The sequence below is a fragment of the Myxocyprinus asiaticus genome, chromosome 21, assembly GCF_019703515.2.
Source record: "Myxocyprinus asiaticus isolate MX2 ecotype Aquarium Trade chromosome 21, UBuf_Myxa_2, whole genome shotgun sequence".
Classification (NCBI taxonomy): Eukaryota; Metazoa; Chordata; class Actinopteri; order Cypriniformes; family Catostomidae; genus Myxocyprinus; species Myxocyprinus asiaticus.
In genome coordinates, this window is record NC_059364.1 from 10,931,640 (window position 1) to 10,948,806 (window position 17,167).

General features: G+C 35.7%; 1 protein-coding gene across 4 annotated transcripts in view; it reads right to left on the reverse strand.

Moving 5' to 3' along the window:
* Positions 1-17,167, reverse strand: part of LOC127412420 (adhesion G protein-coupled receptor B3-like) — a 252,987-nt gene that overhangs the window by 148,701 nt on the left and 87,119 nt on the right. The window lies entirely within an intron of this gene.

Consider the following 17,167-nt stretch of genomic DNA (forward strand, 5'->3'; position numbering starts at 1 on the left):
GTGTCATTGCTTTCCTATTCTTGATAGAAAATAATGATCAAACTGATGTCTCCCTAAAGCAATAAAAAAGTCAGGCATCAGCAAACTTTAACAAGTGATGAGCACTTTAGAAACACACTTCATAAAGTTTTGAAACCTTAACAAACTATTTGGTATGACACAGTGTTTCCAAGCGTACATCATCACACATGTACCTCATTAATTATGCAATGACAACAGCCAATAGCAAGTCCTCAAGCATAAACAACAACAGACGTTAAATTATATTCTTGGTAAGGACTATAATTCAATGTAGTTTTAGCATTTGATATTCATTTAAATAGGTAAACTTGCCATTTTGCCCCTTGCACCAAGAAAAGTAAAAAAATACAGACGTCTGATCGATCCATCTAACAGCTGATCTACAAAAGCCCCAGGATCTGAATAAAAAAGCCAGAAATGAATGAAGTGGGTGAGGGCGTGCTGGCTGTCACTGCCATTCTGTGTTGTTTGTAGACACGTGTTGAACCATAAGGAGATGTTCCGGTATACACAAGTCCAGATGTGTATGTATTTAGTTATAACTTGCATGATATGACTTATATGATAGTCGTAGAATGACCATAAACTGTTGCATATTGTTATCAAGCTAAACTGTTTGCACAATGTTACCAAGATTATCAAGTAAAACGGTGTTTTAAAACCTATTTGGGTTTCGTGTTATTCTTCTTTCAAGAGGGAAATTTGACTTAATTCACAGTAAGACAAGATTGATATCGAAGATCAGATATAAAGTCAGCAAAATTAGACAAAGTAGGATAATGAACAAATATTGCTTTGTATCCTATTATTGGGGATGAGGAAATAACTTTAACCCTTCCCTCTTCAAGTCACATTAAAGCCTTTATTATTGTCACAAATTATACATTTTCATATATACAGTGAAATTTCTTTGTTTTCACATATCCCAGCTAAGCTGGGGTCAGAGTGCAGGGTCAGCCATGATGTGGCACCCCTGGAGCAGATAGGGTCAAGGGCCTTGCTCAAGGGCTCAACAGTGTCATCTTGGCAGTGTTGGGGCTTGAACCCCCAACCTTCTGGTCAGTAACCCAGAGCCATTAACCGCTGAGCCACCAAAAGGTATAAAAGACAGGGCATATTGTGCTTGTGTAACGTTGTTGAATGCAGACACAAACAATAAAATTACTGTCAAACGATTTAATAGACACATAAAAAGAGGGACTTATACACAAGAATACATAGTACACACACTTCAAAACTCGTTCCAGCGCTGGTGACACACACAGAATTCAGAACCCTCAATGCCAGTTCCATTACCGACTGCCTGCCTGGGAGCGCCGTAGCCAGATTCTGTTTTTCCCACAAAATAAGCATTTGTAAATAAGCATTTGAATTCAGCCAAGCAGTACTTACAGCCTAATCAGGCCCGGTTCTGCGGGGTTGCTTGAGGGTGCTAAGCACTCTCAAATCAACGTTAGAACACCCTCAATTGCAGACCAGGGCAAATTTATCCTGAAAATGTTTTTTATTAGATCTCTGGGACCTAACGTGCCTCCACAAACATTTAATATGCTCAGGGTTGCCAGATAATATATGTGACCCCTTAATCAGATATTTATACTTGCACAAATTAAAAATATTCTGTCTACTTAATTTGTGCAGTCTGGCAACCATGCATGCGAGTGCGTGCCCTCTCTCCTCTTCGAAAAAATTCGGTAACTATCATTTACATTTAATGCATTTGGCAGACACTTTTATCCAAAGCGACTTACAGTGCCCTTATTACAGGGACAATCCCCCTGGAGCAACCTGGAGTTAAGTGCCTTGCTCAAGGACACAATGGTGGTGGCTGTGGGAATTGAACTGGTAAGCAACCTTTTGCTTACCAGTTCAGTACTTTAGTCCACTATACCACCACCACTCCACATTCTAACTATCAGTAGTGCGATACTCTGCTCAACGAAATGTGTGATACAGGCACTCCACTCATGAGGCTCTGTGTGCTGTTTAGTACTACTAAGTCTGCGAGGAAACCTTTTTGATTAACTTTATTAAAATCCAAATAGATCTTCGCATCATTGGCACTCAGAGGGGTAATCAATGATACTAATTTGTATAAAATTAGTAAAATGTTGAAGTCCCTCACACCTATATGTGAATGTTACTGGCAGTAATCATTTATCATAGTCATGCAGTCTGTTTTATTCAGTTGTGTGCTGAACTGGATGCCGAACCATTTGTGAACAAAGCATTGTCGAGACCCACATCATGACCCCCTGAGCGTGTAAATGCACGTAGATACATTTTAGAATCTATCATTTCCAATATTTTATTTGACTATTAAAACCGACCCCTTTTGTAGAGTGTTAAATTGAATAATAAATTGCCAATGCATTGATGAATAGCCTATAGATGTTAAAATAAACAATTATTAATTACACCCCTCCTTTAAGTTTTTCTAACACCTGATAGAGAAGTATTATTTCTAGAGAAAAACTTCAGGCAATTGCAGAATAGTCCCACAAGTCACATAAAGGGTAACAGAACACATGTAACAGGAATACGTATTTAAAATAAAAAATATAAGTAACTGTATTCCACTACAGTTACAATTTAAATCATTGGTATTTAGAATACATTTATATTCAAAAAGTATTTGATTACTGAAGAGATTACTTTGCATTTTATTGTCATTTGTTTAATTTAATATTTAGTCCTTTCAGATGGAAAAAAAGTATACATATAAATGATGCGATCCAAAGTGCATTTGAGCAGCAGTGACACACTTTCTTATGATGTGTTACATTCATACGAGCAGACAGAGAAGTAAGTTTGAAGTTTGGAGCACAAGAAATAGAAATAAACCTTGTGTAAATTGTCAGCTTTACGTTAGGCTAAAATGCTATTTCTAGCCATTTTACATGCACATCATTACCAGGCACGATCATATTTATTTATTTTTTTATCAAGAAAATTCACGTTGGATCATAATTTCTTTTTTTCTAGTAAGACCTTTGATATTAGGGTATTCTGTAATCTGTAGTGGAATACATTTCAAAAGTAACCTTCCCAACCCTGGTCACATACTATATACACTGTATACACAAACTGTGCATCCTGCATTAGAATGAGTGCACTAATATTTCTGGGCTTAAAAAATGCAAGAACTGTGCAGAACTTTTTATCTTCTATCTTCCATTTTCTACTTAAAAGCTGATGTGGCCCCTGTTCCAAAATGAATGCACACCCCTGCTCAGTTGACTAGGCTATGTAAGCCTGTATATTGGCAAAGCAGATTTCCTTGAATCCCAGCGAGCACACAAAATCCCTGCATCAAAACTGATAAACAAATGATTTTGCAAATTAGTATGTACTAATTTGCAGGAGCAGCATTTTGCTGTCATTTTCAGTGACAGATCATGCACAGAAAAAAACAAAGCAATAAATGTTTGTACATTTAAAATCTTTTCTTTTAGTTGATTTAGTAGCATTTAAACAATTTCATCTTTTAAAAAATGTGTAATACGATACATCTCCACTTTATACAGAGCACCCCCAATATTTTCACCCACAGTGATTTTGATCTGGAACCGGGCCTGAACCTAATGCACGTCAAAGAGGCAATAAGCTGCGGAGCAAATACGCGCCTTTCAGTCGTTTCATTTCTCCTCACTTAGGTGCCAAAAAATTTGCGCAAAATAAATCAGCCAGATTTATTAGAGACGGAGCTCATGAAAGAGCTAAAGCGCTGCATATATCTGCAGATATGCTTCAGATTACATTTAAATGCCATGATACCATTCTGTAGGCCTGTAATTCTCATGAACTAGTTTTCATCGAACTGCTATTATGCGCCAGCATATAATGTTAACAAATAATTATAAAATAATAATAATAATACATATACAATATATATATACACATGTACGGTACATATATTAGGTTTCTTTCCCTTAGAAAAAAAAAGAAAAAGGAAAAGAAAATGGTGAATAGACCTGCAAAAGATGCGAGTATTCTGATGCAGTGTTCTGTCCCGGTGGTTTAAATGCCACAGCCTTGAGATGCTGATCAAAAAGTGCTATTGATAACACTATGTAACTCATTTTTTGTTCCTGGATAGTAGGTGTTATTTCTTAATTGCTTATGCCTCAAAAGTATAGAAAATGGCTATTATTCCCCACAAACTTTGCTTTTGTGACCAGGACAGTGATATTTTGAAATGTACCTATTTCCAATGAGAAAACAGGCGAATTTGTGTCTTTTCGTTCACATAAAGTCAGAAAAAACATATGAATCCAAAATCCTTCTTTATCTGTGGTCCGACGAAGACATCGGCTTTGACCTTTGCCTCAGACAGCTTAGGGAAGAAATCTTGAAGGTACTTGAAGGTTGCCGACTCCTTATTTAGAGCTCTGACAAATTGTTTCATAAGGCCCAATCTGATGTGCAGTGGTGGCATCAGCACCTTCCGGGGGTCCACCAGTGGCTCCCACTTGACGTTGTTGCTCCCCATAGAGAACTCGGTCCGCTGTGGCCAGTCCCGCCTGTGGTAGTGCGCCTTGGTGTCCCTGCTGTCCCAAAGGCAAAGATAGCAGGGAAAACTGGTAAAACCGCCTTGGAGACCCATCAGGAATGCCACCATTTTGAAGTCTCCTATGACCTCCCAGCCGTACTCATCATACTTCAAGGCATCCAGCAAGGTCTTGATGCTGTTGTAATCCTCTTTGAGGTACACCGAGTGAGCCAGGGGAAGAGACGGGTACTTGTTACCCTTATGAACCAGCACGGCTTTGAATATTACTTTAGTATAAATACATGTTAATTTGGATTCATATGTTGATTTTTCTGACTTTATGTGAACGAAAAGACACAAATTCGCCCGTTTTCTCATATAAGGAAATAGGTAAATTTAAAAATATCACTGTCCTGGTCACAAAAGCATAGTTTGTGGGGAATAATAGCCATTTTCTATACTTTTGAGGCATAAGCAATTAGGAAATAACATTTACTACCCAGGAACAAAAAAATAAATAAAAAATTGTTACACAGTGGAATCAATGCCAGCACATTTAACCACAAAATATAAATAAAATAAAACAAAAAAAACAACAACAACAACAAGTGTTTCCATAGTGACACTGATAGCTCAAGAACAACACATCAGCATGAAGTCTTAATGCGTTTCTTATAGTTGCAGTCACATCATCTGTTCATTATGTTTGTTTTCCCATTATATTATACATTTGAATTCAAGTGGCAATTTTAAAGGTAAAACAATTTTAGATTTGTTCTTACTGTGATATATTAAACTGTTCTTATTTTTTGAGGGGATTCATGCATTGTGTCGCAGGCATTTATTGATGCCTGTGCTTGCGAGATAGGCTTGCTAATGATAGTGATTGCAAAGAGCAGAATTTTAAGAAGATTATGTGTGAGAGCAGCATAAATGATCTCTTATGTAACAATAAATTTGTAATAGGTTGAGGTTCATATCACGTTGCATTTGTCAAATTATACAATACACGTCAAAGTACTAAAGGACTATTTTTAGTATTCATGATGTTTTGATGCATGTAGTCATGATACCTAAACTAAAATATTAGAGGCAAGGTTCCCACACCTTTAGACCAATTAATTCCAATGAATTTTCCAGTCATTTGTACAGAATAAGGCTTTTTGAAAACCATTTTAGAGCAAGCTGAGCAAAACTAGAAATGTGCATGACTTCCTAAGATTTTAAGTTCATAACTTTTCCAGTCCTGGAAATCAGAATTTCAAAATTACCTGATATTTAACCTTGGGAAAATTGTTAAAATATTTATTATTTTAACCTTGGGGGCCTGGGAAGCTCAGTGAGTAAAGATGCTGACTACCACCCCTGGAGTCGCGAGTTTGAATCCAGGGCATGCTGAGTGACTCCAGCCAGGTCTCCTAAGCAACCAAATTGGCCCAGTTGCTAGGGAGGGTAGAGTCACGTGGGGTAACCTCCTCGTGGTCGCTATAATGTGGTTCTCACTCTCGGTGGGGCTCATGGTGAGTTGTGCATGGATGCCGTGGAGAATAGTGTGAAGCCTCCACACACACGCTATGTCTCCACGGTAACGTGCTCAACAAGCCACGTGATAAGATGTGCGGATTGACGGTCTCAGAGGCAGAGGCAGAGGCAGAGGCAGCTGAGATTTGTCCTCCACCACCTGGATTGAGGCGAGTCACTACGCCACCAAGAGGACTTAGAGCGCATTGGGAATTGGGCATTACAAATTGGGGAGAAAAAAAATAAATAAAAATAAACAAAATAAAAAAATAAAAAAAGCTTATTTTAACCTTCACAACTAAGAAAAACAATTTGTCAATATAAATGCAGAAAAAAAATAAGATTAGTATCCTGCTGAACAAATTTCAATGTGGTTTCAGAAAGAAAGGTGTATGAAGACAAAACTGTCCTTCAACACACTTTTTATTGTGCTCTGTTGACATTTAAATTATTTGTTGCTTTCCCCTCCACTCAAACATACACCAATGAAAGTGAAAGCTGTGCTAGTCATTACAACCAGCTGTTATAATAAATTTTAATTTTGTTTTTATTTCTACTTATTTTTCAATTTGTCTATTCAATTGAGTTTAGTTTTATCTAAAATTATGGGTGAAATACATTTAATGTAATTAATAAATACATTTAATGTGTTTAATACATTTAATAAATGGTAATAATAAAACATTTAATAATGCCCATAAAATTAAATACAACAACATAAAATTAAAACAGAAAAGATCAGATACCGTTAAAATAATATTTATATACTACAGTACTACACTTCACACTTAGCCTACTTCCCTAAAGTCAAGATCAGATTTTTGACAAACTCACCTTGGGCTGACGTTTCGTTCTTTTCACATTATATTTAGTATGAATAATAGGTGAATAGAGACTTCTCCCCTCACTTGTGTTCTTCATTGTATTTTCTGGCTTTTTTGCCATTGAAACGCAAGTGCCAGCTTTACAGGTAACACACAGAGGTTGCGCTACAAATATGTGATGGACTGAGTTGTAAAATATCCATCATGGTCTATTTCATCCGTCATATTAGTTTAAATGTCCCTGATATGTAGTAAATTTGATTTTGTCTCGATATAGTCAACATTTTCAGTTAGAAATGGCTTTGCGTAGTAACGTGAGTCTGATAAAACATTTGTTCTATTTAAAGAGCACCTATTATGTTTTTTCAAATATTACCTTTCATGTAGTGCGTTATATAGCTGTTTGTGAATGTAAAAAAAGTCTGCAAAGTTTCAAAAATCAAAGTGCATGACAAATGGAGTTATTGACTCCCAAAAGAAAGAACCGATTCTGAACACCTGAAACGAGTCGTTAGTAATTCCAGACTTACTTCATGTACTAACCTACATAATTTGGTAACAAAAACCCCGCCTCTGGTCTTCATTGGCAGCTCGCGAACAGCTTTGGCCCACCCTCAAACACTACACTAAGCGGTGGACCAATCACAACAGACTGGGACATCTGACCAATCAGAGCAGAGTAGGCTCTCTGAAAGGAGGAGTTTAGAATGAATCCTTTAGGATGGATCATTGAACGAGTTGTTTTTGACACTGGGAAAAAAAGGTAATGCTGCAATTTAAATTATGAGCAAATTAAAGTGTTTTTTGACCTTGGATGCATGTAAATCTATTGTATGAGACCTTTAAAACAAAATTAGGCACGTTTAAAAACCATAATAGGTGCTCTTTAATAATTTGCAGAGTTGAGGAATATACTTTTAAAAGTGTACTTACATTATTGGTGTTTCTGGAAGATAGCGGCAGAGCACATGTGGTGATCCCTTTCCCGCACACACATACAGCACGGCAATCGGGCGAGAAAGAAAGTACTTTGAAAGAGTGTGCGCTGCTGCTCTCAGCCAGAATAATCACACGTAAGGACATATGCATGTGAAAAATTATGTGCAGTATCAAATACACAGAATGTATGATAGTACTAACTGTAATCCCAGGCATTTAGAGGCAATTTTGAAATCCCAGCCATACGCTTTTTTCAAGTCTGAAAAAGAGGATGTATGGTCACCCTATGTTACGTTATTTGTTTGCTTGTTTGTTTGTCATTGCATCACAAATGCCATGGACTCGGCTGGACATGTAAAAAAAAGTCCTAAAGGCTCGAATCCGAGTCACATCCGAGTAAAAAAGCATCCAAGTCCGTGACAAGTTTAAGTCCATTAAAATTGGACTCGTAACTCGGACTCGACTTCTAGTCTGAACTAGAGTACCCCAACTCTAATTTCAAGTACTGTTTAATTAGAACCACTTTAATATTTTTGTTAATGACAACTTTAGGGTTTACAGAGTAACAGTAACTAAAGTAAAACTAGTAAGAATGGTAAAAAAAATATGCTTAGTTTGAGTAAAAATTTTTTTTACAACTATTAGTATTACATTTCATCTCATCATTATGTGTGTTACCTGGGAACTGAACCCTTGAACTTGGTGTATCTACTGTCACACCTACCAGTTGAGATAAAGATACATGGAATGTATCGAAAGATGATATTTTAATCTTTATTGCAACGGCGAAGTTCATTAATTTATGGGGCTGTGCAATCTTCGAGTTCATTGCCTTGTTTGGAAAATCTCGCTATTTGCATTTGTTAAAAAAAATTCCCACCTCACCCCTCTTGCTTGGTAATATTGTACAACACATTTTCTCGCTTAGCTTCTGAGATACAGTCTGGTGCATCATGGGTAACAGTTTGCGAGGGCGTTCACAGATGCGACCTGCAGCTTCAGAACCTCCCACAGAATCTGATCAGCCATGACTGACTGTTTTGCACACCAAATGAATGCTTCATCTGATTTTAAATTCATCTTGGAAGCATGCTCTCCAAATGCACTGAATGTATGAATGCAGTGACAGTATACCATAACTAATAAAGTTGAGTGATATGAATGTTCACAAGATGAGTTCCCTTCTGATCACAGATACCTGACTTGAGATTGAGAGCTTTCAATGATAGACAACTTGGCGGCTATCTTGGGAACATTCACAAGGGCAGATATTTTTTATGGATACAAGCGGCATACAAGTACAACTCCTTTACACTTGAATGGCGACAGACTGAACAATGGTTGGTCAAGATTATGATCAAATAACATATTTTAAATGAGCAGTAAAATCTGAAAACAATGGTATCATAAATTGTGCATCTTTAGCTCAGATCACAGTTCATTATATATATATATATATATATATATATATATATATATATATATATATATATATATATATATACACACACACACACACACACACACACAAGGCTAATCCAGCTAATGTGCATGCTCATTCTTGAGTTATTTGATGGCTGATGTCTGTATCAAAAACATGATTGGCTCTTTTACATGTAAGGTGGGACTTCCTTTTCTACAACCGCCATATTGGGCAATCCAATTTTTCAAATTAATTTTAATACAAGTGGTCCGTCTTGGCCAAACTGTCTCTGCTAATATTCCTTTTTTTGAGCTATTTTTTGCTATTACCGACTGGTCCTAAGGTAATTTTTAGTGGATGTATGAAGTTGCATAGATGTCCTAGCTGAGTAACCACTGGTTTAGTACATCACATTAAATATGGACATGTTCCACTAAGACTGGCAACCAAAATGTGTCAAAATACTTGTTTCATCTTTATACTGTATGGGCCATCGATCAACATGGTCTCTAATGGTATCAGGATTTGTTATTAAAAAAGTCTTTCTCCTTTTCTTTAACATGGTTCAACAGGACAAGAAAGTGCTTTTAATGTCTCTCCCCAGTATCTCAACATGTTGTTGAATCACTGGATGATGTTGCACTATTTTCTAGATGAATAGACAAGATACCAGGTGATGTATAAGTCTTAGATCAGTGTAACATTTTTCTGTACAATTGGTGAACTTGGCAATAAGAGTATAGCATGCAAGCATCATTTAATGTAAGAGCTGATTACTACTTAATTCAAAATTGATCAAGAAGATAGTCCATGCGTAATTGCTGGTCAGCTGCCCACCCTGCATAACTCTAGTCTACACCAATGAGGAACACATTGCTACGTTGTCTTTATTCAGTAGTGTCCTCATTTCTAGTTCCCTGATATGATGTAAATCAGTTTACAGAGAACATGAAATCAGGTACAAGCAAGCAAGGGGCCTTGATCCACTAAACGCTGGGTCACTGATGACTTTATGAATTACCTGTGACATGAATACAATGTTGCACATTAAAATGTAGCTGGTATTTATCAACATCGTATAACACGCCATGACAGATTTCTGTCTGGTATCATTTGTTTTCGCTGTTGTCTTCATTCAGGCTGTATGGAAATGGGTGACAATGGGTTTTCAACAACTCTGCTTTGTCTAATGTATATAGTATTTCCCTTATAACAGAAACAAATCAATAAAGTGCATTTTCCTTTTAGAAATATCATGTTCATAACATTGGTGTTATACACTGAGTACATATTATCTGTGTAATGCCATTTCTCTTTTATTTTTATTTTATTTGTATTTATACTGTTTCTGTATTGATTTATTTGGGAAAAAACAGTGTATCATGGTGAAATCTGATTACAGTGTAATTAGTTACTGTAATATAATTACTTTTAGGAAAAACAAAAGTAGTGTAATTAATTAAATTCTAAATTCTAGTAATCACATTACAATAACTGAAGTTAATTTTGAGTACATTACTTGGGTTACATATATTTCTAAAACACTGTAGTCTTGTTTCTGTAGAATTTAAAGAATTATTTTCATATGTGCATCTCATTGCATTTCTGTGACAGCTGAAGGGCATATGGGAGCATAGACATACAGATATTATTTCACTGAGCAAAACACCCCAAAACATTTCTGTGAAAAGTGTTTTAGAAAAGTAAAACTTAAAAGTAAAAAGTAAAAGTAAAATGTTTAGTAATGTGATTATGTTTTTGTTGCAGTAATCAGTAATCTAATTACCATTTTTATAGAAGTAATTAGTAATTTGTAGTGGATTACTCTTTGAGTAACTTACCCAACATTGTAATAATAATAATAATACAAAAAAAAAACATTTTTGAATATAGCGAGCAGCCAATGATCGCTGGTTTTTATTGTGCTTTCTGGGAATTTCTAAGAAGCAAATAATTCACGGACAATTTAAACACAACCTTATATTTATAAGTTAGATTGACTAGGATGGCCAAAGACATGTAAAACACACATAAAAACTGTTAACCACCATATACGTACATGCATTTTACAAACATCTACTTTCTCTGCAATTTTGCTAGATACACATTGATATTCTCTTTAAAAGCTTTGGGGATTGCATACAGAATCATTCATCTGGCTGTTTGATTTTCCAGCGCAACCAGATCTTATGATTGACACATCAAGGAATATGTGCTGTCTTCTCCTGTAACTTCACGGAAATCGAGGGAATAGCAAGAGAAACCTGGCAAAAGAAACCAGCCAATCAACCATTTCAACCCTTAATATTCCTTAATTGTCACTTCCACAAAGGTCTATGCCAAGAGGTGCTAGCTGCAATGTGGAACATGCCACACTTTCTTGCACCTTTAACATTGACATTTAAAAATTCAGAATCATCCCTCATGGCTTTGACTTATGAACATACAGGTACAGATCTGGAGATGCACCTGTTAGAAAGACAAAGTGAGTGAGGCATCACCTATAGAGTGGACAGATAGAAAGCCTCGCTTTAATGGACCTGGCTTTTTAACTCAGAATACAGGGTTTTGTAATGGCCACACACTATTACAAGCACACAATTCCTCAAGCACCCTGAGAGATGGAACTCACATAATTCATGTTCCCACTGCAGTACTGCTCCTGTCACTTGCATTACACCACACACTGACCACTGTTCTTGATCTACGAGACCTGGAGAACACTTTGTCATATGCACAAGGCAGCCATGTGGAAGATGTCCAGTGCCTTACTTGCATTGGCTCATTGATGAACCTCATGTTGAAGCAAATGCTCTACACTCAATCCATAATTTAAAGAGATGCGGGAGACAAGGGCAGAGAACATTGGGAAGACAGCAACAAGAGCCTTCTTATTCATAATGTGCAGATTATTGATTCAAATTCATTAGAGTGGACACATTTAAGGATAAAAAAGGTCACCAAACTTTTCTCTGGTTTGCTTTATAACTGATTATAAAACAGATAGTTCCAATACTAAATTCTAATTGGATTAGCCTTGTCTGAAGCCATTGTATAGAAGTATGAATTGCACACACTGTAAACTCTAATGCTCAAAATAATTAATTGTTTTGAGTTGGGAAAACTTAAATCATACAAATTAGTTCAAATAAATTAACCTTGATGAGTTTTTAGAACTTTCTATTTCTTTTGAGTTCATGAAACAGACACCTTTTAAGTAACCTGAATTGTTTTATTGTTTTGAGTTTAATTAACTTGTCTCTTTAAATGTACAGAAACTTAAATTTAACTGAAACTGGGCAAGGGATCAGGGAGAGTAAATGTTACAATTAAGTGTTATATAATGCCTTTGTGCAAGATGAACATAAAGGGGGATACTTGTAGTGTTTAAGGTTTTGTTGTGTTATTTAGAAGAGTTTCTTTTATGTTAAAGTTTTTAGGGGTTACCATTATGGTGAATAGTGGAGCTAGAGCTTAGGTTGAGGACAGGTACAATTTAAGATTATTCTACAGTAGTGATGGGAAATCTGATTCTTTTCTGTGAACCGGTTCTTTCGGATGGTTCGTTTCAATGAACTGGTTCAAGAAACCAATTCACCGATTCATTACGTAATGACGTCACTATATATAATGCTAATACGCCGGCGTCGTAGAATACACGCACAAACACAATCAATAAAGCCATAGTTAAGGGCATAGTGCTGATTATAACATTTTATTTAATTAAGTTATAATAATAAGGTTGTTTGTCATCAGTGCTTCATTCAGTGATCTTACTACATCCTACATCAAAGTTTTGCACCTAAAGCACCCAATACTGACACTGATATACAAACGTGGATGTTCTACACGTTTAAAGCATAAAAAGTGATTAATCTTAATCAACTCACCCTTTTTTTACAGAAACCATGATCCAGCTCATCACAACTTCAGATATAATCTGCATGCACAATACTCAATAGTAAAATTTATTTACATCTCTCGACTGAATCGTTTTGCCCCCTCATTCAAGTCGTCAGTTCACGCATGCTCATCAGCTGCTCACTGATGTCCGAAAGAAGCGATTCTCAGTTCAGTGTACTGGTGACTCGCAAACTGCTGTGATCGTCTCAATGTACTGCTGACGCGAGAGCTGCTGTCCTCGGATCAGTATACTGTTGACTCTAGCTGTAGACTGGATCATCTTCATACGTTGATAAAACGGTAATATAATCAAGTCATAAACATATTTCCATGTATGTTGGACACCACCGAAAGAAGCAATTCTCAGTTCAGTGTACTGTTGATTCGTGAACTGTTAAGAGCAACTCATTGTACTATTGACTCGAGAGCTGTTACGACCGGAGCGTTCAGTCCGATTTGTGAACTAGTTGGAGCAGTTAATTGCAAAGAAGGGTTGGCAAAAGCAGATATCACCAGTTCTAGGATAATATTACTCCCAGTTAGTGGTTCATTTCGATTCGGAGTATCGGTTCATTTTGATTCGGAGTATCAGGCACATCCGAGAGACAGGTTAAGATAGAGTAACTTGTGGATCAGTGTTGACTCAAGATGCGAACTGTTTTAAATGATTCAGTTCGATTTGGTGAACTAGTTCAACTTGTTCACTAAAAAGAACCAGTTCAAAATAACGATTTGTTCACGAACTGGACATCACTATTCTACAGTATACTGCTTTACTTGTTGAGCAATTGCTATGCTAATCAGAGCATAGTGTTTCCAATTAGAATGCATTCAGCATGCTAGCATTCACTGTACTACAAGTTATTTAAGTTCTCTCTACTAGAATTTTTCTTTTTTTAAATTTATTTATTTATTTTGAGCTTACATGGAAATTTTAAGTTAAGATAAAGAGTTAAAGTACCCTTAAAATGTATGAGTTAGCTTACTCAATATTTCAAGTTAAGAGCAATTAACATGCATATGTAGCACAAATCAAAATCTGAAAGTTCTATTAACTTAAACTTGGGAGTTTTTTAACTAAACTTTTTTTTTTAATGTAACTGAATACCTCAAATTGTTTGAGTTCTGCTAACTTATTAGGGTTTACAGTGCACTTGTGACTGCACATTCTATATTGATGTGGCAAGCTGTTACGTCATGGCTTATTGCTTGATTTTAAACATGTTAATCGTGTGACTTGTTCAGACATTCACCTTAAATATTTTTCTATAGATTACTTGGCAAACAGGAGAAATACTGTAACTAACTGAAATGGTTCACTTTTTGTTGAAGGTGTAAGATGTAAAATATATTTAACATGAAGCATGCACTATTTTTACAATAACATATGAGCAATGCTTATCTCCCTCCATTAAGGCTTTCACTATGAAAAGAGTGCTTCTGTTTACATAGAATTGTTAATTGTCTGACTGCTGACAATGTACAATAATATCTCAATGTGCATTGTACATACTTTTTAATATACAGTATTTGCATAATTGTAAAAATTCTATTTATGTTCCATTTCTTTGTTTTGCATCCATAATCGTTTTCTTACAGACAAATATCTATTGACATAGTGATTAACAATGTATTATTCCTATGTGGTAATAAATAAACATACATTTTTTCAATCGCTTTTAAAGTCATAGCTGTCACTTAATTTTCAAAAGCAATTACTGTAACAGAAGAAACAAGTACAATTGTAAAAATCTGTTTCCAGCAGCATTGTTTCTGTGAATACTCTTCCTGGCTCACATTAATTCACTCCTGTTTCTTGTTGAATCGGAACTTTACATTGAATCAATGAGAACTCAACACACAGGGACTATTATTTGAACAGTTCGATTAAGTAGAAGTTGGTTTTGAGACAATTATATCTTGCATCTTGAAACTGCATGAATTTTAATAAGCTCAACAATTCACAGCTCATTATTTGTGGCAAAAATTTACTTTTTATTTTGTAGTGCCATCAAGAAATGCTTCACAAATGTTGCTAATTAGATTCCACATGGAACACTGTCTGTTCAATGTTTTGGTCAATACTTATTTGGTTGAAAGGAACTAATGGCAAATTAACATTAGAGTTATTAACAATTCTTGCTGGAAGCAACTGAATCATATCCTGTCTGTGCAGTGCACACCAATCAAAACAGCTACATTAAAACAGCATTTTTCACAGTATGTTATCCGGATCATTACTCTTTTTTAGAAATAAACAATGAAACTTTTAGAATTGTCTTTTTTTTTTTTTTTTTAAATAGGAATGGAAAATAATATTGGACTGCAGTAATTTGAAAAAGAAAACTGTTTAATTCAACCAGGTTAGTTGCCTGTTTCACTAAAATATATTGTATGCCCTGAAAGGTGTCACTGCTAAAGCATAATCTATGTGCTAAATATGAGAATGATGTACATTGTATTTATGGCAGGTGTGTACTACAGACGTTTTTCAGTTGTTCAGTTTGGGGCCAATATGGATTTGCTAATACCAAAATCGACCTGTAATTATAATATCAAACATTTGCCAGACACTTTAAAATAAATAAATAAATAAATAAATAAAACTTTGTGTATGCATTCCTTGGGGATCAAGCCCATGACTTTGGTGTTGTTTACACCATGCTCTACCATTTGAGTCACAGATTTTTACTAGAGGAGGGAAGGGAAATTTTCAAAGAATCATGTCATTTTACCTCACAGTACAGCATAGATATTCCAATGAATATATATATATATATATATTTTTAGCTAGCCAGCATTTTTTTTTTTTTTTTTTTTATTAATATTTTTGGGAGGAAAAAAATCTCTATGGCTCTATGTTGAATTAAAATAGAAAGTTCAGCACTTGTTGTGCAAAACACTGAAGCCCAGTAAAGATGAATGACAAATAAGTGAGTAAAAGATTGCAATATATCACTGTTTTGAATCGCAATAAACTAAACATGTATGGAAATATTATTGTATTATAATCTCATCAACCCAGATATCAATATAATATTGCATTGCCAGGTCCCTGCTGATTTCCACTCCTAGATTTTATATAGGTAAACCCAACACATATGTGTTGCATGTTGCAGTAAGCAGCAGGATTATTTATATTTGACATTTCCATGCAATTCCATGCAGTGTAGATATTTCAGGTGTGTATGTAACCATAAGTTGCATGGACAGACACAAAGTGACTTGCATAGTCACTATGAGCCATGCAGCTTCAGTTGAAAGCTACAATACTCTGTAGCTTTCCCCCAACAAACACACACAGAGACACACATACCTCGCACAAATCAGCAGGACATAAAATATTCACTCTGTGGCTTGGTAAACTTTCTAGGATAGATTTCTATGATCTGCAAATAAGGTAACATGTGAGATAGAACTTGATTTAATATCAACTGCAATTTCATAATGGGTAACCTATACGGTGAGTACTCAAGATATTGTGACTCATCTTGCTGTTGAATATGGCTGTAGAGATGCTTGTATGATCTCAGTGGAGGTGACAGATCAGCACATGACATTCATGGTTACAAGAATCCTTGGGGTTTCATACTGTGAATGTGGGGTGGAATTCACTAGGAACGAATTGTGGCTGCTAATAGCATTGTGCATTTACACATGCTGTCTATGTTGTTTTGCACCCAAATTCACTAAAGGAATTAATGCCACCAACACCCCATAATATTCTGTACTGAACACAACTAGCACACTACAATTCGCCATGTTGCAGGTTTCGGCTCTTTAAAATGCTAAACGACATCACTAAATCAGGTCTCATTTAATCATTTTCCTATATCTACATTTTTAGTAAATTCTTTTTACACAGCTTGTTGTACATATCTCGGCAGTTTCCTGTTGAAATAAACACTAGAGGCGCTACAATAACAAGGACTTTTATTCACTTTAACACAAATCACAAGTAAAACAGCAGATTATTCATTCATAAACACCTACTTATAACTCACTGTCCCTCGCAATGATATCTTATGACATCAAAACACTTTT